The sequence below is a fragment of the Lygodium microphyllum genome, chromosome 9 (assembly GCF_053477565.2).
Source record: "Lygodium microphyllum isolate KBCC chromosome 9, Lygodium_microphyllum_v1.1.10, whole genome shotgun sequence".
Taxonomy (NCBI): Eukaryota; Viridiplantae; Streptophyta; class Polypodiopsida; order Schizaeales; family Lygodiaceae; genus Lygodium; species Lygodium microphyllum.
Genome location: NC_141143.1, coordinates 98,004,227 through 98,028,352, shown reverse-complemented (window position 1 = coordinate 98,028,352; position 24,126 = coordinate 98,004,227). Strand labels below are relative to the sequence as shown.

The 24,126-nt window shown below is 38.2% G+C and overlaps 1 long non-coding RNA gene across 1 annotated transcript; it reads right to left on the bottom strand.

The window, feature by feature from the left end:
* Positions 1-20,777: 20,777 nt before the first annotated feature.
* LOC148031340 (uncharacterized) lies at positions 20,778-22,027 on the bottom strand. The gene is made up of 2 exons (XR_015691988.1): positions 21,279-22,027; positions 20,778-21,198 (listed from the first exon to the last, which is right to left on the bottom strand). It is a non-coding gene; the product is annotated as an uncharacterized LOC148031340 (long non-coding RNA).
* Positions 22,028-24,126: the final 2,099 nt, after the last annotated feature.

Below are 24,126 nucleotides of genomic sequence, written 5' to 3'. Positions count from 1 at the left end.
CTTGCACAAAATGCTATTGTAGAATAGGTAAAGGCTAGGAATGATTGGAAGTAGACACATAGTAATTTCATGTATTGGTTGTCTGTTAGTGTCACATAGAAATATGATACCTCACTATTACATGAAAGAATCTCGCAAGGTTGTTCAAAGTAAACTCAAAGGCCAAAAAGCTGTAACTCAAGTTAGAGCTGAACCAAGTGAAAGAGGGAACCTGTCCATTAATGACCATGCCTTGAAGATTAAGAGTATTGTGGAAGCTCTTGGATCTATTAGTATGATAGTTGATGATGATGTTGTTGTGCATAATGCTTAGATGGACTTGTAGATGAATATAAGAGCTTCAAGTTATCTATAGATATGAGGGATAATATTCTTAATTTTGTAGTCTTGATTTCTATGCTGATACTTCAGGAGAAGAACCTTGGCTTGGATTCCTCTTCTTCTCAAAGCAAGAACAAGTCTCGACATGTATTTTACTCTACTAGTAGAAGTAGAGGTCATGGCAAAGCCCAAGGTAGTGTGGCTATAGTCAAGGTTATGATGAATAGCAAAATAGAGGAGGACAGTCGTGAGAAAGGGAGAGTCAAAGAGAGCAAGTTGCAAACTCTAATGGGAAACATAATTTTGGTGATAGTAGAGAGTGCTAGCATTGTGGCTAGAAAGGCCATGTTCCTAAAAAATGCTTCAAAAAGAAGGTTGAAATTAGAAATGAAAAAAAGCAACAAGGCAATTATACATCCAATAGAGCAAAAACAATGATGATAGAAGTGAATAATTATTTTTTATGTAGTACTTTATGAATATTATGACTGTTAATGGTTCAAAGTGTGATTTTTACAATGCAATCCAATGCATTTTACTAGAATTGCATTTGTAAGCAATAGAATTCACCTTTTAGTACAAGTTTCTTTATTTAAATAAAGTAAATATTTGTAATATGAAAATTTGGGTGCCTTGTACATGTAATTATGATGCATTGCATTGGATTTCATTAAAACTATTAGCATTTTTAGAGCTTGCCTTTTATGCTATTAAAACATCCTCTATACAACGTGGCTTTTAGCATCTATTACATGCATTTTGATGCACCTTTTATGAGCAATAAAGAATCTTGTAATATGAATATTGTTAGTTGAGCCTATTCAAGCCCTACATGTTGACATGTTGCATGTGTTAAGCTCTCAAACAGGTTGAAAATTAGCAACTACATCACTACAACATATGAAGGGTGTAGTAGCAAAACCTTTGACAAAAACATGCATAAAAATGTATTAAAATATCAGGCTCCACCTATTGGTATGACTGTCGGTATGAGTGCATTAGTATATGCACCAAAAAAAGCGTTGAACATTTGCATTGGGATAAGGACTGATACATATCAATGCTTATGCTAGCACTAATTCCAATGCATGCATAAAATTAAACCAATGTATATATCGATGATTGTATAGTAAAATCATTTTTTAGTAGGGATTTGCCCTTTCAAGGGCTAGATCACATCTATTGTCTTGTCAAACATGGACTATTGTACAAACTTGTATAGAACCCCGAACACACATGCAAACAAAAGTAGTACACATTCAAATGAGGTACTTGGACATTGTATATAAGAACAAGGATAAAACTGAGCATTGAATGAGAGTAATATGAACATACAAGTGATATAACGACAACTAGTGAATATGTATAAGTGGAAATGAAACAAATACAATTGATATAACTAGATATATATAAGAAACTATGAATCCTAACGGTACAACTAGAACGCATATATACACACACACACACATGCATGCACACACACACATAGGCGCACACACATAAAGTACAATAAACAAAGCACAAACTAATGAATTAGAGATTTGTGTTGTGTAATCCCTCCTCCCCCCAATGCTGCAACAAGAAATAGATATATATTTAGGGTTTCTCAAATCGAACAAAAAATGCAAGCATGTAGGAGTTCATAAAATCCAATTATCTATTCTCTTCACACCCATAGCCTCTCCATGATCTATTTAATCCTATGGCATGTCCATACTCCATCTTCAGTTTGGTCATTGAATGACCAATATATGCATATTAAAAACATAGTAGACACACAATAAATATTATCTATACATATAAATAACAAACAAAAACAAATTGGAGAATAATACACTTACAAATCCTATCTCAAAGATGGCCCAACCACTAATCCCAAGATGTGGCGATGAGCAAAGTGCAACTTGCATGCTTGTTGCATCCTCTTGTTGACTCCACTTGTCAAGATTTGCCAATATACCAATCTTAATCTTTTTTCACTAGTCCTCATCAAGACAACCAAGATTTCCTTACTCGTAGCTATAGGCATCATGTGTCTCTAAAAAAAGATCGGTGAGGTGGTTTACTCATTTAAAAAAATTTGTTGTAATCATAAAATTAGTTGATTATTATAAAAGTAAGTTGTATGTGTGTGTGTGTGTGTGTAGAGAGAGAGAGAGAGAGAGAGAGAGAGAGAGAGAGAGAGAGAGAGAGAGAGAGAGAGAGAGAGAGAGAGAGAGAGAGAGAGAGAGAGAGAGAGAGAGAGAGAGAGAGAGAATGGATAAAGAGAAGATAGAGAAAAGAAGAGTAGAGAGGAGAGATAGGAGAGAGAGAGAGTAGAAGAAAGAGTAAGGGAGCAAGAAGGCAACCTACTATGACCCATGAGGCATGTCCAAAGGTGACATGCCATGATAAGTAGAGGTTATCATACATCAAGAGAAGAAAACCCAAGAAAGTATACATAGAGAGAGAGAGAGAGAGAGAGTAGAGGGGGAGTAGAGAGAGGCTAGAGAAAGAGAGTAGAGTAGAGAAATAAAAGAGAAAGTAGAGAAAGATAGACAATATGGAGGAGAGAATAGAGAGAGTAGAGAGGAGAAAGAGAGTAGGAGAGAGAGGCATTGGCTACAACAAGTGGAAGAGAGTACAAAGTACAACAAGAAGGTGACATGCTAAGTCAAGTAGAGGTTTGCATACATCAAGAGAATAAAAACTAAGAAGATATGTATACACACTAAGAGAAGATTCTCATATCTAAGAAGATAACTTGCGATACTAAACATTAGCCTTACCTCAACAACTTAAGCCTAAGCTTGAGACAATCACCTGATAAGCCAATGGAAGTGCCTACCCCCCTTGAGAAGACACGTGCTTTAAAAGCTACTCAATGATATGGTTAACTTTTTGAGTTAGCTTGTTCATCTTATGCTTGAAGATATCAAGACAGGGTTGATATCGGGTATCATAAGTTTTCTTCTCTTATGATGAGAGGATCTTCTCTTGGTGCACACATATATTCTTAGGTTTTTCTCTTGCGAGGGGACCTTCCATTGGTGTGCTAGGCTATTCGATGTGAAGAATCTTCGATGATAAATGAGGAGCTATCCTAAATAGAATAGTTATGTGACTTTGTGGAATTAGATCTAACATGAATGAAGGAAGAGATGCTCCCAAACAAGCTTGAGGAAGAGGGACACAGAGGTAGTATTTGAGAGATATAGAGGTAGAGAGAAAGTACACTAAATATATCGATTTTAAAAATTTTATAGGTTGTAACTACACTTACCACTATGAGTTGTTAGCTAACTATACTTATAAAACTGAGGAGATATAGAGCTTCAAGGAGGGTACGGATGTTGATACATGTAGATCATGATTCGTTGAGATAGCATGACAATCCTTTTTGAGATTGATATCATGTATAGAGTCAGAGCACTTAGCTCATACTAGAAATAACTGATGTGCTAGTCATCGCACTTCAAGTTCTCATAGCTATGGTGCATGCAATCCTTGCGGATGTAACAACGTTATCTCACCATCATGCTCATGGCCCTTAGCTTAGTAGATCCTCCTATCCCCATTGTTTTAGGAAGGATAGCTAGCTGTGCCTCATTCATTTCCTTTGTGCATTGTTCATCAAGGCCCCCTTCTAGGATAAACTCTTGGCCACCTTTACCAACTCACACACTAGGGGTATGGATTTGTAGGTTTTGGTTTTTCTTAGTAGTTTCTAGGGTCTAGCTCCTACTATCATAGATTGACCTCTCACTCTCTCACCCCCAACTAGATTCTTGCTTTCACACCTATTGACAACATGGCTTATTAACCAAGTGCATGTAGCATCCTAGAGATCCTAACCACTAGTGATTGCTCCTCCTAGTCCCAAACTTCTACATCCCAAAGGTTAGGATACCCATGACTCCCCCAATAGCTTATTCTATAAACATACAAGCAGACCATAAGAGATAGATGGAGAGACCAATTCAATGATGTACACTTGGATGGTGGGGCTTGACATTTTAAAATATTTTCACGTGTACATCAAAGATTTCATTGATATATTCTTCATTTGTTGTAATGGTTTAAAAATCTAATGTCTTTCTCTCTAGATGTTCTTGTTGGGAATAAAGGCCTCATGCCTTTTAAATGTGCTCGGGTGCGAACACACCCTTAGCAATGTACTTACACATATATATCTATCTAAAAAACCTGAAGGTACACACTCGTCATTGTACCTAAAAACGTGCTTACTCTCTACTCTGCTCTCTCTCTCACTCTCTCTGTCTCTCACCGCACGCAACGACAATCTATCTCGATCTCCGTGCCTAACCGGCCCCTACAAACTGGTATAAGAGCGTAAGGTGCTGCAGACGATCGTCAGGCTGAGGTAGAAGACCAGTATGGTGACGAGATAGCTCAAAGGCGAGCAGGAGAGTCATAGGTATGAGCTGCAGGCATCGTGTTGTCAGTCACAGCTGACGGGTGACTCCAGTGAGACAGCGGGCTGCGATGTGACGTGCAGGCAATGGGTAGCAAGAGCAGCAGTTGACTGCAGCAAGCGACTGCAATTGGTGTGGACCATGTGTGCGACGGGGCAATTGCTGAAGACGCGACGGCTGCAGCGCTAATGACTAGTGGGGCCCGTGGGACCAATGGGTGCTGACGAGCGTGACCAGCATGGATGGAACCGGTAGTGGGGCTCACGGTGCTCGACTGATGGGTCAATGGACCCGTCATCTATTCCTTTTTTCAAAATTTTTTTTGGAAAAGTCCTCTCTCTTCTAACCAAGGTTCGTGCGCATAAGCACAAAATTCAGATTTGTGTATATTTTGGCCCGAAAATTTGGGGCTTTTCCTAGATTTGGGGAATGTGATGCAAGACAAACAAATTTGTCTCAGAAATTGCAGGAATTTGTGACATTTTTTCCTCGACATTTGGGGCTTTTAATGTACATACACAAATTGGGCTGAAATTTTACCCAATTTCTCGACATTGATGCATATTGGACCCCATGCAATTTGCGGCTTTTGTAGTTTGGGCAAAATTTGTGCAGCATTTGGTCATTTTATGTACATGCAGGTTGAATTCCACACAATTTGGACATCAACACTTAGTAAAATTTGGGGGTTTTGCTAAAATTGCTCTATTTTAGCAAAATTGGATTGTCCTATGCATGACAAAGAAAATGCAGATGTGTGTTTGATGCTTTGAGCACAAAATTTTGGGGATTTTGACCGTTCATGTCAAATTTTGGCGATTCTCGATTCAGGTGCTTCCTTTCATGTCACCCCTCATTGTGAGTGGTTCTCCGGCTATACAGGGGGTCGACATGGTGTTGTCCATCTTGGGGACAACTACGCATGTGAGATTGCAGGTATTGGCAGTGTGTAGTTATAGTTTTTGCATAGCTCTGTCTTTACATTTCAGCATGTACGGCATGTACCTCAGCTCAAGAAGAGCTTGATTAGCACATGGCAGCTAGATGATTATGGTTTTCATACCACCCTTGGCGATGGAAAATGGAAGATCTGTAAGGGATCTAGGGTTATTGCTAGAGGTTGCAAGAGTGATACTTTGTATCCACTTCATGTATCTAATGTGTGTGACCATGTTGTTGCTGTGACCGAGTAGCCAAGCGTTTCTTTGTGGCATGGCCAGTTGGGATACATGAGTCAAATAGGAATGAAAGTGCTTTCTCATTTGGGTTACTTGCCTTGTCTTCGTTATGTTGATTTTGAGCATTGCGTTCATTGTATTTATGGAAAACATGCTTAGATGTCTCATAAAAAGTCTCTTTCTTTGAAATCTTCTCCTCTAGAGTTAGTACATTTGGATGGATGTCAAATGCCAGGATTATCTTTAGGGGAAAATAAATATTTTGTTACCTTTGTCAATGATGCTACACAGAAGGTATGGGTTTATCCCATTCATAGCAAGGATGAAGTGCTTGATAAGTTTAACAAATTCTTGGCATTGGCTAAAAATCAGACAGATAAGACATTGAAGTGTCTTCGCTTTGACAATGGTGGGGAATATGTGTCCAAGGCCTTTCAGGCATTTTGTGACAGCAAAGGGATAAAGAGGGAGCTCACTACCCCTCATAATCCGCCCCAAGATGGAGTTGCAAAGCGTATGAATCGGACCATACAAGACAAGGTCCGTACGATGCTGTCTCATGCTGTGTTATCCCATGGTTTTTGGGTAGAGGCTATTATGATAGTCGTTCACTTGATTAATCGGTCACCAAACAGGTCTTGGGGGGGGGGGGGGAATTCCCCAAGAAGTGTGGTCGGGAAAGCCACCTTCATATGCTCATTTGAAAGTGTTTGGCTGTGAGGCTTTTGTACACATTTGTAAAGAAAAACGCAACAAACTTGAGCCAAAGTCTTGTAAATGTATTTTCCTAGGATATGGTGACGAGGGTGAAATGGGGTATAGATTGTGGGATCCCGAGAAAAGGAAAGTAATACGCAACAATGATGTTATTTTCTAGGAAGATCGCATGCACAAACAGCCCGAAAAGACTGAGGAGGTCCATAGGGTTGTATTTCAGGAAAAAGTACATTTTGGACAGCAAAATGTGTTCGTTGTACAATAGCAAATACCTGGTGTAAATGAACCTGTAAATGCAAGAAATGATGCTGAAAATGATCAGCTAGCTATTGCCCATGAAAATGAGCCATTACATGTGCATGAACAGCCAGGACAACAAGCTGTTAATGCTGATTTACATGCTGAAATGCCAGGACAACATGCTGAAAATGAAAATTTGCAAGAACAACAATCAAACAATGACCATTGGGTTAGGAGATTGTCTAGAGCTACTAGACAACCTGACAAATTTGTTCCTGGTGCAATTAATGTGGTTGATTATGTCATGTTGACAGACTGTGGTGAATTGTCTTGCTTCAAGGAAGAAATGGACAGATGGGACAACAAGAAATGGTATAAAGCCATGCTGTCAGAGATGGAATCTCTTCAAAAACATGGCACTTGGGACTTGGTACAGTTGCCTAAAGGGCAGAAAACCCTTCCATGCAAATGGGTTTACAAGATGAAGGCCACTTTTGGTTTCTCACCAAAGTACAAAGCAAGATTGGTTGCAAAGGGGTACAAGCAGGAGCATGGAATTGACTTTGATGAGATTTTTTCTCTTGTAGTCAAGATGACTACATTGAGAACCATTTTGGGCTTGGTTGCAATTGAGGATATGGAGCTCATATAGATGGATGTAAAGACTGCAATTTTACATGGTGATCTGCATAAAGACATATATATGCAACAGCCTGAAGGGTTTGTTGAACAAGGGAAGGAAAAAATGGTATGTAAACTCAAAAGGAGTTTGTATGGGCTGAAACAAGCACCAAGAGAATGGTATCATAAGTTTGATACATTCATGCAGTCCCAAGGCTTTTATAGAAGTCAAGTGGATCACTGCTTGTACACCAAGAAGGCAGCAGATGGGAACCTGATTATCTTGGTTTTGTATGTTGATGACATGCTGATTGCTGGCAGGGATACTCATGCCTTGGATTCATTGAAGCAAAGTCTTCATGGCAGCTTTGACATGAAGGATCTTGGTGATGCAAATCACATTCTTGGCATGCGAATACTCAGAGATAGATCAAAAGGCTTACTCTATCTATCTCAGCAGGAGTATATCTCCAAGGTTTTGCAACGTTTCAATATGGAGGGGGAGGGGGGAAAACAATTGGGGTTCCATTGCCTCCATATATGAAACTTAGTGTAGAAGACAACCCTACATCTGATGATGAGAAGGCTGAAATGGCCAAGATACCATATGCTTCAATTGTTGGCAGTTTGATGTATGCTATGGTTGCTACACGTCCTGAGATTGCCTTTGCAGTGGGAGTGGTTAGGAGATGCATGGCAACCCATGGCAAGAAACATTGGGATGCAATGAAAGGTATTATGAGATATCTCAAAGACACAAAGGAGTTGTGCATCTGCTTTGGAAAGCAGAAGGCATATGTTGTTGGCTTTACAGATGCAGACTATGCTGGTCATGCGGATTGCAAGAAGTCCACTTCTGGGTATGTGTTTACTTTCACAGGAAGAGCAGTCTCTTGGATCTCCAGGCTACAAAAGTTTGTTGCATTGTCTAGTACAGAGGCAAAGTATGTGGTTGCCACTAAGGCATGCAAGGAGGCTTTATGGCTTTCATGTCTGGTGGGAGAGCTTGGCATCACAAAGTTACATGTTTTCCATTGTGATAGTCAGAGTGCTATCATGTTAGCACGGAATCCTGTCTTTCATGCAAAGACAAAGCACATACAGGTGAAGTACCACTTCATTAGAGATATACTTGACAGCAAGAGCATTGAGCTTGTCAAAGTGCATACAGATGATAACCCTGCAGACCTTCTCACGAAGGGTCTTCCAGTAGAGTGGTTTGCTCATTGCTATGACAGATGATGGGAGTTGGATAGATATATGTATTTCAACTTTGTACATACCTAGAATTAGCTGATTCTTTTCTCCTCTTAAGGCACATTGCCTTTAGGTGGGAGGTTGTTGGGAATAAAGGCCTCATGCCTTTTAAATGTGCTTGGGTGTGAACACACCCTTAACACTTGTACTTACATATATATATCTATCTAAAAAACCTAAAGGTACACACTCGTCATTCTACCTAAAAACGTGCTTACTCTCTACTCTGCTCTCTCTCACTCTCTGTCTCTCACCGTGCGCAATAACAGTCTATCTCGATCTCCGTGCCTAACTGGCCCCTACAGTTCTTCCACTTCTCTCTCTTTACTCTCTCTCTCTCTCTCTCTCTCTCTCAAATCATGATAATAACAAAAAAAAAATCTAAGAAAAAAATTAAATCCTCCCTACCTTCTTGCCTCCTTGCCTCCCTCCCTCTCTCTCTCTCTCTCTATTCATATTAATAAGAAGATAAATTGAAAAACATAAATTCCGTTATTTCCTAATTGCCTTGATTGTGTTGAAAAGCAAGAAATTAACACAAACCACATAAGAAAGTGAAAGAAACAACAAAAAAATGTAGGGTTGGATCACTACCTTTAAGATTAATGGTGTAAAAAATAAGCAAACAAGGGAAACTTTTGACTATAGTTATTTTATACAAGTGCCATTCAATAGACTCATTGATAATGTTTTTAAATTGCATTAGTATAGCCACATTAGTTTACATTAATGTCTACATTGATGAAATATTGGTGCTTATTTCAACATGCATACTAGAAGCTATATCAATGTTGCAAAATCTTTCGCAAACACATTAGAATCTAGTGCCAAAGTTTCCTTTATCTCTTGTAGTGTATTGTATCATGTAATAGTTTCACATTAATCATCAGTTTCACATTAATATTGATGATTACTAATGCTTATGAACAAATAGATTAATGATTATCTCTACCTACATATTGATGTTTATTAACATTGAATACTATTAATAACTAATTCCTTATTATAAATGATTGTGACCAATCCTTACTACCAATCATTTTGAAATCATGCACAGTGACTTGATGAAGATGCATCGACACACTCAAATTATAAGTATGTACTTACTTGAGGTGGATTTCTTATAAAAACTTACGAATGATAGCTTATCAAGACAATTAGATTAGTATCATTGGTAATTTTAACGTAATCAATGTGACCCCATACACTTTGATTGCTTTCAATGTAATGGTGCTTAACCTGAGATTCAACTTGATTGACTAATCATTTATCTAATCCAATGTTCATGATATTAATCATGTATCTAAATCCTATGCTCATGTGATAGGCCTTTTGTAAAGTAGAAAGACTCAAAATTATCACATGAAAACACATAATGACTTATGCATTTGTAAGCTGAATTGATTCCATATGCACTGCTACATGCTTATGAGTTATCTCCTATTATGTGTCTTTGACACATCATAGAGTGTCATCATATTCAAAATGGTTATTTTAAATCCAAAAAGAGAAACCCTTCCCAAGTCACAAACTATTTTGGACATACACAATTGAAGTGGTACAAGTTGCCACCTTGAATGACTAATATTAGCTTGTCCACTCAAGGTATTGACCCTTTGAGCTTCACATCTCAAATCTCAAGTGCACAACTAAGTTTCCAAGGGGATTCTTGATTTAAATGTAGCTAATAGACACACCCCATGACACATTGACCACACCCTCATTGTGAATCCCTTGAGTGCCATAAGAACATGACACAAAGGCTTGCTTCATACTAGATGCATATGATACCTTGATCTCTTCATGGGAAGCACAACTACTCAACCTACCAATGAACCACCCCCTTCTCAATCTAACCCAACTTTCTCAAGTCACCCAAAAAGAGGTCATTCTCAACATTTCCACAAGAAATGCAAGTGGAGGCTAGAGTACAATGGCCCTCAAAGAAATAAAAAAGCACCAACACTTTTTTGATTTCATCATTCCTAAAGCTAGCTCCTTGAGACTTGTTTGTAAGATTGTACAATCTACTTAATAAGATTGCAAGAGGAAGAGGGAAAGATGAGTATAAAAGTTGAAACCATCTTTATGAGTGGCATAATGAGACTTGGGTACTTTCAAAAGCACTAAATCCCCTTCTTGAAACTCTAGGTTTTGCCTTTTCTCATCAACATAAAGCTTAATTTGATCTTATACTTTAGATTCAATTTACATTGTTGAAGGAGAGCCTACATGCGGTCCAATTCTTCCTTAGTTTGAGCGTTTATCTTGTCGTTGAAAATGTTTGTGGGAAGGGGTATCATATGGCCATATAAAGCCTCAAAAGTTAAACTCCTATGCTAGAATGACTGGAGTTATTGTAAGCAAACTCAGCTAAGTGTAACCATGAATCCCATGTATTCTATACATCATGGCAAAAATGTCTCAAGTAAGTCTCCAACCACTTAATAACCCTCTCTATCTAGTCATTTGTATGAGGATGGTAGGCTATAGAAGGATCTAATTTAGTGCCCATGGAGCTTAATAGTGCATGCCAAAGGTCACTCATAAACTTGGCATCTCTCTCGCGCACTATAATCTATAGTAATCCATGTAGCTTGAAAACATGCTCTATAAATTGATTGACTGCTTAAGACACTGTATATTGAACTATTGTGAGAATAAAGTGGGTTGCCTCGGTGAGTCTATTCACTACCACCCAAATGATGTTCCATCCTTTCTTGGATATAGGTAAGCTAGTGATAACATCCATAGTAAAATGTATCCATTTACCTTCAAGGATACGCAATGGCTACAATGTAAAAGTCTTGACATCCTTCCAAAGGCCCTTCCAGTGGAAACTTCTAGCAATCCTATCATAAGTCTTGAACACACCAAAATGACTAGCTATAGGTGAGGAATGCATCTCCTATATAATTCTCTAAATAAATGGGAAAGTATCTAGAATGAAAATCTTGCCATGCTACCACATGAGACCATTTCTCAATTGAAATTGAAAATTTTCATCCATAATTCCTTGTTATAATTTTTGCAATATAAGGTTGAATTCATGATCTAACAGATAGGCCTCCTAGATCTCCTCTATCCGATCACTATGAAGTTATAAGATGGTTTAAAGCTTGCATACCCACATTCTGGATAAGGAATCAGCAAATATGTTATCTTTGCTCCTTGTATATATAATGTCAAAGTCATAATTCTACAATGTAGCTATCCATTTACGTTGCTTTGGAGTGAGTTTTGATTGTGATAATAAATATTTGAGGACCCTATAATTACTTTTCACCCTGAATCGACTACTATACAAATAATGATGTCACTTCTTGATTGCATAAAGAATCTCCAGTATTTCTTGGTCGTAAACATTCATTACCATCTTCTTGTCATTACACTTGTGACTCTCAAAGGATATTACCCCATGCTCCTATACTAGAAATGCTTCAATGTCTACAAGAATAGGGATTGGTGTAAGCAAGTCTTTCACATGGTCAACAGCTATGGTATCCTTGTAGAAAGCTTGTTTTTTAAGCATGTGTGTGAGAGAGGTTGCAATAGTCACATAATGCTAGATAAATCTTTAATAAAATGAAGATAGATCAAGAAATCCATAAAGAGAAGTGGTAGTAGTGGACATAGGCCAAGTCTTTAATACATTGCGTCTTTTTGGGATCAACCTAAATTCCATTCTCATTGACAATGTGTCCTAAATATTCCACCTCAATTTTCATGAATAAACACTTAAACTCCTTGGTAAATAGCCTTTGTTGTCTAAAGACATAAAATACCTTTCTCACATGTGCCAAATGATCATGTAGTGATCTATTGCAGATGAGTGCATCATCAAGAACACTAGTACACAATGGAAGAGGAAAGAAGATTTTGCATGATACTTTGAAAGGTAGTTGAGGTGTTTGTTAATCCAAATGTCATCACTACAAAATGATAGAGGCCACAATCTATCCTTCCTAAAGGCAATCTTAACTTCATCACCTTACCTCATTTGAATCTAATGATAGCTAGATTGTAAATCTATTTTGGTGATATATTTTGCTCCTTTTAGCTCATCAAGTAAATCATCTACCCTAGGAATAGGATACATGTTCTTCACCGTGATCTTATTAAGATCCATATAGTCAATACACATCTTAAATGATCCATCCTTCTTCTTCATCACCAAGAGGACTGGGGATGCATAAGGCGAGAAACTAGGCTCTATAAATCCCTTCTTCAACAGTTCTTTGATCTACTTAGCAACTTCCTCTCTTTCACATTTGGAAAGTTTGTAGGGTAGTTTATTGACATGCCCAGAATGAGGCTCTAAATCAATGGGATGGTCAATTGATCTTTTAGAGGATAATGTTGTAGATATCTATAACACATCCTTGTACTTTTCCAAAAGAACTGACATTACTGAATTGTTGGTTGATTCTTTGGGCTAATCTAATATTTCTTTGCTAAGACGAAAGACAATGATTTGGGATCATTTTTAAAGTTCTTTTTGGCCTGCTTTGCTATAATAATCTTAAAATTTGTTTTGTTATGGATTCCTTTCAAGTGCACGAGTTGTCCACCACTTACAAATTCTAGATATAGTTGAGAGAAATCCATAACAATTTTGCCTAACTGTTTTAGCCAATCGCAGCCTAACACAATATCAATGGTGTCCATATTCAAAGCAATTAAGCCCATTTTTCTACCCATAATTTTTATCCAACTGAATATACACTTTGGAATACATTTTATTGTTGGTTTCTTCATCTCCATTTGCCACTTACACTTTGATAGGCTATTGTAAATCATAATAGGGAAACACTTCAACTTGTCTATGGCTGATTTATTTATAAAACTATGAATACTATCATAGTAAACCAAAATGAATACATTTTTTTCATTAATGCTCCCTTCTTGGATCTAAATGTGTTTGGGATTCTTTATCCTATTATGCATTCATTGAGATGGAGCAAACAGTGGTAGCATATAATTTATCATTTCCACTAGGATCAAAAGAAAAAGTATGAGCATGATCATAAAACTACTCTTGCATAATATCCTCATTTTCAATAGCAAAAATAAGTGCATTTACATCATCATTATCATCCTCTAAATCCTCAAGGACTAGCATACTATAAACCTTGGCTTTCACATTCTTGTAGGCACACTTTGTTACATGATCAACCATGTATTTCTCACCACATTTAAAACGAAGCCCTTTTTCTTTTCTTTTATTGTACAAGTCCACAAGGATAGATTTTTTATTGCCAAATGCTAAAGAATTTCTTAGGCTTATTGTCCATATGCTCATGGGTCTTTTTTTAACCCTTATGGCCTATCATTGCAATGCAGTCTTGCAAGAGCCTGCCAGGTATAACTTGAGACAAGTAATTCCAATTGCCAATTTTTTTTAGTTTAAATCAAATCCTACAATCCCCTCTTTGAGATGATACCTATGTGTTATCATATATTTAAAACAAAAAATCCCATGAATCAATCTCTAAGTATGAACTGTCTAGTCATGTACCTTTCTTTGACCTGTAAGTGCCATGCTTCCACCTATTTGACCACAATCACTTCTCTTTGAGAATACCAAACCTTATGAGAAACCCACTAGGACTTGTGGACAACCTGTGCCACCTGCATTTCACCTCCAATGATGAAGGGTGTACGTGCAATAGCCTATATAAACCTCGTAGTGTCCTATAAATGCTCTGTTTTGACCTTTAAGAGTCTCGAACCTTCATGACCACTTGAATCTTCAATCCTCCATGCATGGTACCTATGTGAGGGATAAAATGGTGGGATGAGCTTTCTACACGGACTCCAAATTACCAGAAGGTGGGCAAATTTTCCCTAGGTTAATTGGTTGCTTCCCTTCAAGATCTTCAATAGTAAGGGAGTGTCACATCTCTTTTGTCCCACTATCACCCCCAACATCCACCTTTTTCCTCAATGGGTATCTCAACATGGCAGTGGCATTCTACTCTAATCAACTAGTGTGATATGCATTACTTGAAATAATAATTTAGCTCATTCCATATAATGCAACAGAATGGGAAATGGAATCGATTAAATGGTTAGGCAAAGGGTTTTACCATGCCGTGACTCATTACTTGACTTATCTTTCACAATGGATTTTCACTTATTTTTTCCATGAAGAACAAATCATCAATAAGATATTGGATTAGAGTAATGAATCCAATCGACAATTCACTCTTGAACAAAAGAGATTTAATGCAATGCCACAATGCTAAGCAAGGCTTCTAATTCACTAATTTAATCAAGAGAGTGAAATGCAATGCAAATCTTTGATTCTTTACACTCTTCATTAATTGGATGAGGCTCAACAAAAGAATGAATAAGAGAGACCAAGAATTGATGAGAAGTATATTTTTCACAAGATTGAAGAAGGTTTGAATGCTCCCAATTCTTAATAGTGCCTCCCAATGACCACTGTTTCTTGAATAATCTTCAATCCTTACTCCTTGAATGTTTTACAGTGGTCTTGAAGCCTCGATAGCTTACAATTGAAGCCTTGAATCCATTTGCCTAAAATCTTGACTCTATGGAAGCTCTCTTGGTTGAAAATTGACCAATCTTGCTCAATATCTTCGATTTCTTCTAAGAATCTTCATAAAGATTAATCATTAAGCTAGAAGAATGAATAATCTTCAAGAAATTTGTGAGAAGTTGAAGCTTAAAGTCAGGCTTTCATGGCTACCCATGGAATGCATTGTTAGGGTTTGGAAAATATAAAAGTTTATTGAAATGATAAAAGAGAAGGCTCAAGATGAAGATTTCAAGCCTTGTTAACCCTCAATGATCAATGCAAATGATACTAACTATAGAAAATGTAGTAATAAGCCGTCCAGGAGTATTTAAAAACAATGAAATTTTGGGAAGCATGTATATATATGTGGCAACTCTGAACATTGGTTGAATGGTCTGGAAGGTGTGGAATTTGATGCCTAGAATGCCATTATACCATCCATTGATGAAGAGAAGCAAAGGTAGATAAAAGGGAAGGAGATATCTGATGCAAACTCCATGGAAGCTTTACAAAATCTTGAAGGAAGGGGAAAGAGAACCCTCACTTTGAATAGTAGTCATGACTTATTACTTCTCTAACCTGGTTAGCCATGTTTCTCCAAAATGCTCTTCAAAATGATTACAAATTGACCAATGACTTACAATTTTAGCCATAATGTTGCCAAACTTGCTCCAAGTCACTTATCAAAGGTTCAAAATAGTCCCTACTTCATGTAGATAGCTTGCCAGTACCTTCCATGTGGCTCCTATATCTGTTGCCTTAGATTTTATAGTGAAAAATAAGGAAAATGAGAAAATCAAATGGACCAAGAGCCTAAGCTTTTTGCTTGTAGTTGAATGAGCCAAGAGAGAGAAGATGTGTAGAGAAGACAAAAAGTTTGAACGATGAGAGAGATTCAATAAAGAGGAAAGAGAAGCTATGGAAGCTAAGAGAAAGAAGATGTAAGATAAAGAGACTTTTGTATTAAGGAAATTAGGAAAAATAAAAGTCTCCACACCTTATATATTGGCCAATGTAGCTAGTATTTTTCACATTATTATTTCTAGCCCCTTATAAATAAATTCGACGTTATTGAGAGAAGCAAAACAACTTGTATATTCCAAGAAAAGTAAGTGTGAAAGCTTGTGCTAATGTCTTATAAAAAGGTCATTTACAATGATATGTAAAAAAGATTCTCATTGTTTTCTCAGCTTCTTTAATGGCAGAGAGGAGGGACCTTCAAATGTGAATAGAAGTTCTTTCTTTGCTTTAATTATGACATGCTTCTCCTTCAACTCTTACCCCAAGAGAAGTAGGTCTAACACCATAGCAATCTCACCTAATGTAGCAAGCATGTATATTGCTCCATCACATGCTTGGCTGAATAGGTACAAAAGCTCTACTGCTTTGACAAACACCATCTTCTCCAAGCTGACATTGCATGGAAGGGTGAATTTTTATTTAATGCTTGAATCTTTTTTTAAATTTCTTCCCTTCTTGGCAAATATCCCCTTGTGGAAGACCACCACATTGGCAACAAGGTTACCCATATACTCCTTTATAGCTAATTCCTTGCATCAACTTGCATACCTAAGTCCTTTGTCTTGATGCAAACTCATCTACATAAAATATATCTTAAACTATGTGGTAAAAATAATGTGAGTATAAACTAACCTAGAGTTATTGGAATGCAAATAAACTTGGTCGTGGAGTGCATCGGTCCCAATGAGGTCCATTGGTGAAATGTTGGATCAAAATGAGACCTACAAGGTCTAGGCATATAGGGTCACTTTCCTACCATGGAAGTGGCCTTATATGCCAGACTTTGGACTAAGGCCTTACAAGCCTCATTTTGACCTAAGATTTCACAAATCAATGATCTCATCGAGATTTGATACACCCCCTAGTTAAGTTCTATTGCTTAAAAAAATACAAAAGTTAAACAATTTATCTTTTCTAGCTCATCTTGTAGCTTCATCTCCCAATAAGACTTCATTTTGGACAGAGGATCCACAAGTTCCCTCATAATAGTAACCTCTAGCCTTGGTCCAAAAAGATTATATTGTAATGCTTCAAAGTTCAACCTCTGAAATATTGTAATCCATCTCTGTGATGGCAATGTGCTCCTAGGTTGTTATGATGGCACTCTCTATATCCAACATTGTGCCATCATACCTTCCAACCTCTATCACTACCAAATGTACTTCCATGCAATTGTAGTCGATAAGCTCATTAGTCAAATCTCTAATGAGAATCAAGAAAAATATTCTTCCTTTATTTCTAAGTATTGCGGCACATCAAATAAAGTAGGTATTGTATGTGTTTATTTCAATATGCAATAAAGAAATAAGGTTAGGTTTGCCAAGGTATTCCTCTCTTAAGGAGGATGGTGCCATGAGAGCCAACCCTTGCTCCACTATCATTCAATTTTCTCTTCAACATTGATTGGCTCTTCTCTTCTATAGGTGATACTAAGAGAGTGATTCACCTATCTCTTAGGTGGGAGGGATGTAAGCATTTGGAATAAATCCTTATGAGGCTTGAGAGCTTGTAAGGTGGCTTATTCACGGGCTTGCATTAGGGCTCCAAAGTAAATAGAGTGATTCACATATCTCTTAGGTAGGAGGGATGTAAGGATTTGGAATAAATCCTTATACTCTTCTAAGAGAACTTTCAATGCTAAATTCTTGGCCATAGTTGTGGACTAATTTGTAATCTCTTTGTTCAAATGCAATACAAATATGCGAGAGCATTTTTGGAATTTCCTTTTGAGTTACGAGTTTCAACTAGAAGGGAATATGGAAGGATATCAAGGAATTTGTATCTATATATGTGCCATGCCAATAAAATTAGAACAACACTCTTAAGCCAAGGGGTTTATTGTTGCTGGCATTATCCATTCCTAAAGAAAAATGGATGCACATTACAATGGATTTTATCACTAGCTTGCTCGCAACAACTAAGGGTTGGAATAACATCTATGTAGTAGTGGATCGGCTCACCAAAGTAGTCAACATTATCCCCACCAAATTTTCGAGCCATTTTTGGCAGATAGTTTTAGCTCCATGGGGACCACATTAGCTTCATTTACATCATACCACCCCTAGACAAATGGCCAAACTGAGAGGATAAACAAGTGGCCTGAGACTTGCTTGAGACATTTTTATCATGATGTACAATATATGTGGGATTTGTAACTCCATTTGACTGAGTTTGCTTATAATAACTTCACTCATGTTAGCATTGGAGTATCCTTCTTTAAGGCCGTGTATGGGTATAGGGTGCCACTACCTACGATCATATTCAATGATAAGTTCAAATCCCATGGAAGGAAAGAATCGGATCACATGCAAGCCTTACTTCAGCAATGTAAGTTGAATCTCAAGAAGGCCCAAGAACACATGAAGCTCTATATTAATATAAAAAGGCACTCCTTTAAGTTTCGAGAAGGTGAGTTGGTTCTCCTAAAGGTACCCAACTCTCAATACTCCACACCAAAGGATGGCTCTAGCAACAAGTTGGCACACCACTATTATGGATCTTAGAAGATAGTCAAGAGAGTAGGTGACTTGGTCTATTGTCTCCAACTTCCTTCCTCCACTAAGATTCATTATGTTTTTCATGCGAGTAAGTTGAAACCTTTTATTGGATATTCTAAAAACTATGTGGAGGAGTTGCCACCCATAGGTGAAAAGGGTATCATTCAGTATACCCTTGAGGCACTCATTGAATAGAGAGAAAAGAAGCTAAAAACTCGATCAATTTAAGAATATATGATTAAATGGTAAGGTTTATAATTGAAAGAGGTCTCCTAGAGACCAACAACTATCTTGGAGGAGTTCCCCTATCCAAAAGATATAAATTTGGATGAAGACTAGCTTGTTTTGGCCCAGTTTGCGTAGAAAACTACTTGTAGATAGTACACTATTTTAAAACATTTTTTACTTTGCATCCATCATATGTAACATGTATGGACCATCTCATTAAGATTTTGGTGAAAAGGCTTGGTACAAAATGTTGCAATGCCAGTGCTAACCTTTCACCCATATCTCTAAGATTTCTAAGATATTAAATCTAGCTTTTGAAAATACACCTCATGAGCTTTGTTTTGATATGCCATACATCTCAATTGGAGTCGTCCATAGAAAGTTATGATCAATTTCGTCTAGTAAGTCTGTTCTCGATAGCATGCTGTTCACTACTTGTCATATCCTAATTGTTAATAATTGGTGGCCAAACCAAACTCATACACTTTCAACTTGTACATGTTGTATATATCACATATACATCTACACATCCCAATTCCATATGAGATTGAGCTTCCATATATATATATATATATATGTATATATATAACCCTTTGTAATGCTAAATAGACTAGTACTTTGCAATCCCATAGTGAGCTACACTAATAAGTCCTCTTTTTGTTTTTGAAGACAAAAACCTTAAGGGTTGCAATAGAATATAAAAGAGTGGAATAAACAAGTAGAACATAGGGTCAGTATAAAATACTCAATTACACTAATGGGATATATAAAGTGTTGAGAGACTCAATTAGGGTATTAATTATTTGCATAATCAAGTCTCTTTACCTTTTCTTCTAGCTTTCATGGCCATTGACATCCATTGCTCATAGTCACGATGGGCCCTTAGGATCCTACATGAGACATGATAGTGGCTTGAGGAGCACTTCCATCACCACTTCGAGGGCATCCCATGACGACACACCTAGTTCTACCTCTAAAGGTTAGAGAGAGGGAGTATGATAATAGGGCAATACTACTAGTGAGGATGAGTTTGCCAAGGATGGTGAATGATATCCATTGATATCCATTGCTCATGGTCATGATGAGCCCTTAGGATCCTACATGAGACATGATAGTGGCTTGAGGAGCGCTTCCATCACCACTACCCCATGACGACACACCTAGTTCTACCTCTAAAGGTTAGAGAGAGGGAGTACGATAATAGGGCAATACTACTAGTGAGGATGAGTTTGCCAAGGATGGCGAATGAGACCTCTAGTAGTAATGAGTATTATTCTAGATTTGTTGCAATGACATGAGCACTTTGAGGATTAATCATGTTAATTTGTAGTTTTCCACTACTATTTTTGCATATTTATATACAAGATCATCAATTTGTCTCATTATATATTTGTTGTTTTTATGCTGAACTCTCATTTCAACTCTTACTTATGTTTGAAGTAAAGCCTCTTTTGGCTCTTCTTGCGATTTGTGTGTTTCATCAAATTGTGGTCAATTTGTGCTATTGCACGATGAAAGGCTATAACATTGGTATAACAATAAGGTGATTCATCTACACATCAAGATTAAAGAGAAGAGCTCTACATCTATCATTGGTATCAAAGTAAGGTGATTGGTCTACACTTCAAAATCAAGAGGACAACTCTAAATTTATCCTTGAAAACATCATCCACATCACGCGACACACCTCCCTTTATACATTGTTGGGTCGTGACTCCATAACTAACCCTTCTTCAAATTTGGGGGTGAACAAGACGAAACACGACAGACTATAGGATACATAGAACTACCCTCTTTAACGAAACCACGAGACCCAGATTGAAAAACCACTACGAGTGGTGGTTTTGCCCAAAGGGCGATAGGACGGATTGAATGGCCTTGCTCCGCTGATCACAAAGCGACCCTCTTCCTCCAACAAGGCTGAGAAGAGTCACGGCTGTACCTTTTAACGGCATTGTCGCCCCTTTCGAAGGGCAGGCGGCCTACTTGGCGCAGAGGCAGCTAACCCTGGCGTTTACCACGGCAGCCGCGGCGTTTTCTCCCGCCGCCAGCCAGGCTGCAGTCCATGGGCATCCTCTCGAGAAAGACCTCGTCTAACGCCGCCGACACATCGAAGGAAGTTCCGCCAGAGAATCGCTGTCACACTCCGGCCCCAAGTACTACACATCAGTCAGCCGACTTAAATACTCCTTTGAGGCCATGTATCAATCCTTTGCCACCTCTGTTAACAGCCTCATACCTTGCTTGCACGGGGCGGACTTCTTCCTCAAAACCACTCCCCTCCATCAAAATCAACAGACAGCGCCAGCGCCCCGGGCTCCTCCACGCCACTATCAACTGCCTAGGAGCAGCTTTAGTCTCCGCCATCGTATCCCAGCACGGCACCTCTTTCATTCGTCTCTCCCCGCGATTTCTCTTTCAAAAGTGCCCAAACCCTTCTTACGGCTTACAATTAAGTCTTCGAACAACCCTGTTGCATACACTCCTGGCCCCTTGGTTTATCCTCGGGATAAATGGGAGAGTCCCGGAGAGCAGAGCATGCTATCAGCGCAAGTTGTTTCTTTCGATAATGCGGAGAGTGTATTAAGAAAGTAAGAGACATATACGGCATCCAAAGATGCAGAAGGTTTTAAACCATTGATGACAGCTTATTTGCAAAATCTCTGAAAATCCAATGTTGGCGCCCCAAAAACTTGGAGGATGCAAGCAAAACCAGAAGAAAGGATTCTGAGGCCTCACCAAAAAGACTAGCATTCCTTCTATTCCATATGTATCTGAGAGTGACTGTAAAGACTAAATGCAATAGGTAAGGCATCTTCACATCCCGCTCCACAGGAGCCACCTGGGAGCCAGGGACTCCTTAGTAATGAAGAGTCCCCCACTCTTGAATTCGTGGATTCTCACTTGGTATTGACTAGGACCTGCTGCCAAGACTGAACAATAGCCTGAGCCATACCGAAAGCAGAAATTTTTTGGATCGTAAACAACACAGACGGTCCTTCCAAATAAGGCCCTTGATAGGGGAGTTCACTATCCAAAATTGTAGTAGGATACACCAAGGTTGTGAAGAGTCATCCCTCTTCAACAAACCAAAGGAGAGTCGTGAGCTCGTTAGTCACTAGTAGTGATTCGATTCTGGTCCCACCATCATTTTTACCAGTGATGAGAGATTCCCAACCAATCTGTGAGGTCGATTGGATTCTTTAAACTTCCTGAAGAGTTTCTCAACCATATCCCATGAACTCCTGCTGAAAGCAAACATAGAAGCAGTATAAAAAAGCATTGAAAGTCTTAATGACTGCTGTGAGCCTTCCAGCGAAGGTTAAGGGAAAACACAGCCACTTCTCCACTTTCAAAGCATACTTATCATAAAAACACATGAAGCTCTGCTTATTAACGAGTCCCACTCCAATGAGAACTCCAAGATATCTAACAATCTCACTATGCTTGACCAGCTTAAATCCCTAATTATGAGCAGCTAGGGCTCTGGATCCTTCCATGAAAGGAAATTTAGCTCCGTTTTAGCTTGATTAATTTTGGATGAAAATAGGTCAGCAGACACATTATTAATCTATCTAGGAGTCCATTGATCCTTTTCAGGAGTAACAATTGTGGCGTTGTCATGAGCAAAAAATTGTGCTGATGTGCTGCTCCCTCTAAGCAGCAGAAGACTTCTGATGGAGCCTTCCCTTAATTTGTGATCAGTCTTCCTCAACAAGGGATCTGGTATCAGAGTGAAATAAAGAAATTACATAACACAATGCACAAAATTTGAGCAAGGAGTGCAGAACACACAGCAAATATGAGAAGAATAAAAACTACTTTAATCTCAAATGAATTGATACAAAGATGGCTTTGTTCACATGTGCGTTTCCACAATTGAAGCTTAGATGGCGATCTAGATAGATGATAGAGCTTAAGGATGGTTGGAAGAACTTTGACTAGATGAAAGATAGATTGACGATGGCTTTAGAGGGATCTTTTTTTTATAACACGGGAAGATAGTCTGATCGACCTATTCGACCACATTATGAACCTTCTCTAGTCAGCCAAGGAATATTCCCTTTAATGTCAGCCCTCCACAATGGGCCACTACACCCCACAACTCGATGCATTGTGCCTCAAGTTGCTATGATAGAAGACAATGTCGCAATTGGGTGCTTCTTATTGATTCCAAGAGAAGATTTCTAAATCTAAAGAGAAACAATATTCAGAAATTTTGATATTCTCAAATCATTGTCATCTGCCCAATCTGAGTCACAGCTCCCCATAAGAGCACTTTCGAAACTGTATGTGATACCATAGTCAAGAGTTCCCTTTTAAGTATTTGAGCACCTATGTCTAGCTTTCCAATGACTTTCCTGTGGTTTGTTTTGAGAACCTGCTCAAGGCACTAACAACAAAACTGATATCTGGCTTGGTGTTACACAAATAGATGAGGTCGCCAACCAACCTACTGAAGAATACTGATTTAACATCCATTTGGTAAATTGGCCACTTCTTATGAGCGGCCATTACAAGTACTATGTAAATAGTGGTCATTCTAGTAGTTAGAGCAAATGATTCTTGAAAATCAAATTCTTTAATCTCTGTGAAAATCCCTGTGCAACTACTTTGGTTTTGTACTTTTCTAAGTTGCCATCAGCCTTGTACTTTACCTTCTAAACTCACTTGGTGCCAATAATCTTCCTTTTTTTTGACCAATCCACTAGCTCCCAAGTACCATTCTTCATTATGTTGTCATACTCAGCTTGCATAACTGCTCTCCATGCTGGATCGGCAAGTGCTTCTTCCAAGTTTGCTAGCTCCTTTACTTCTCTCATAATATTAGCCATCAAGGCCATATTGACAATGTGAGCAAAAGTCTTTCTTTACTCTATTCTCAAAGACCTCCTTGGTCCATTAGCCTTTTCCGCAATTGTGATAGACGTAGGATTACTGTGATTATAGAGCTGCTTCATCCATCGTGGCAATGGGTTTTCTAGTGGCATGATTGTAGGTTGATGAACTTTTTCCTCATCATCTAAAGATGATGCTTCCTCCTTCTCGAGGATAGGGACATCTCTTCAGATAGGTTCATAGTGGAC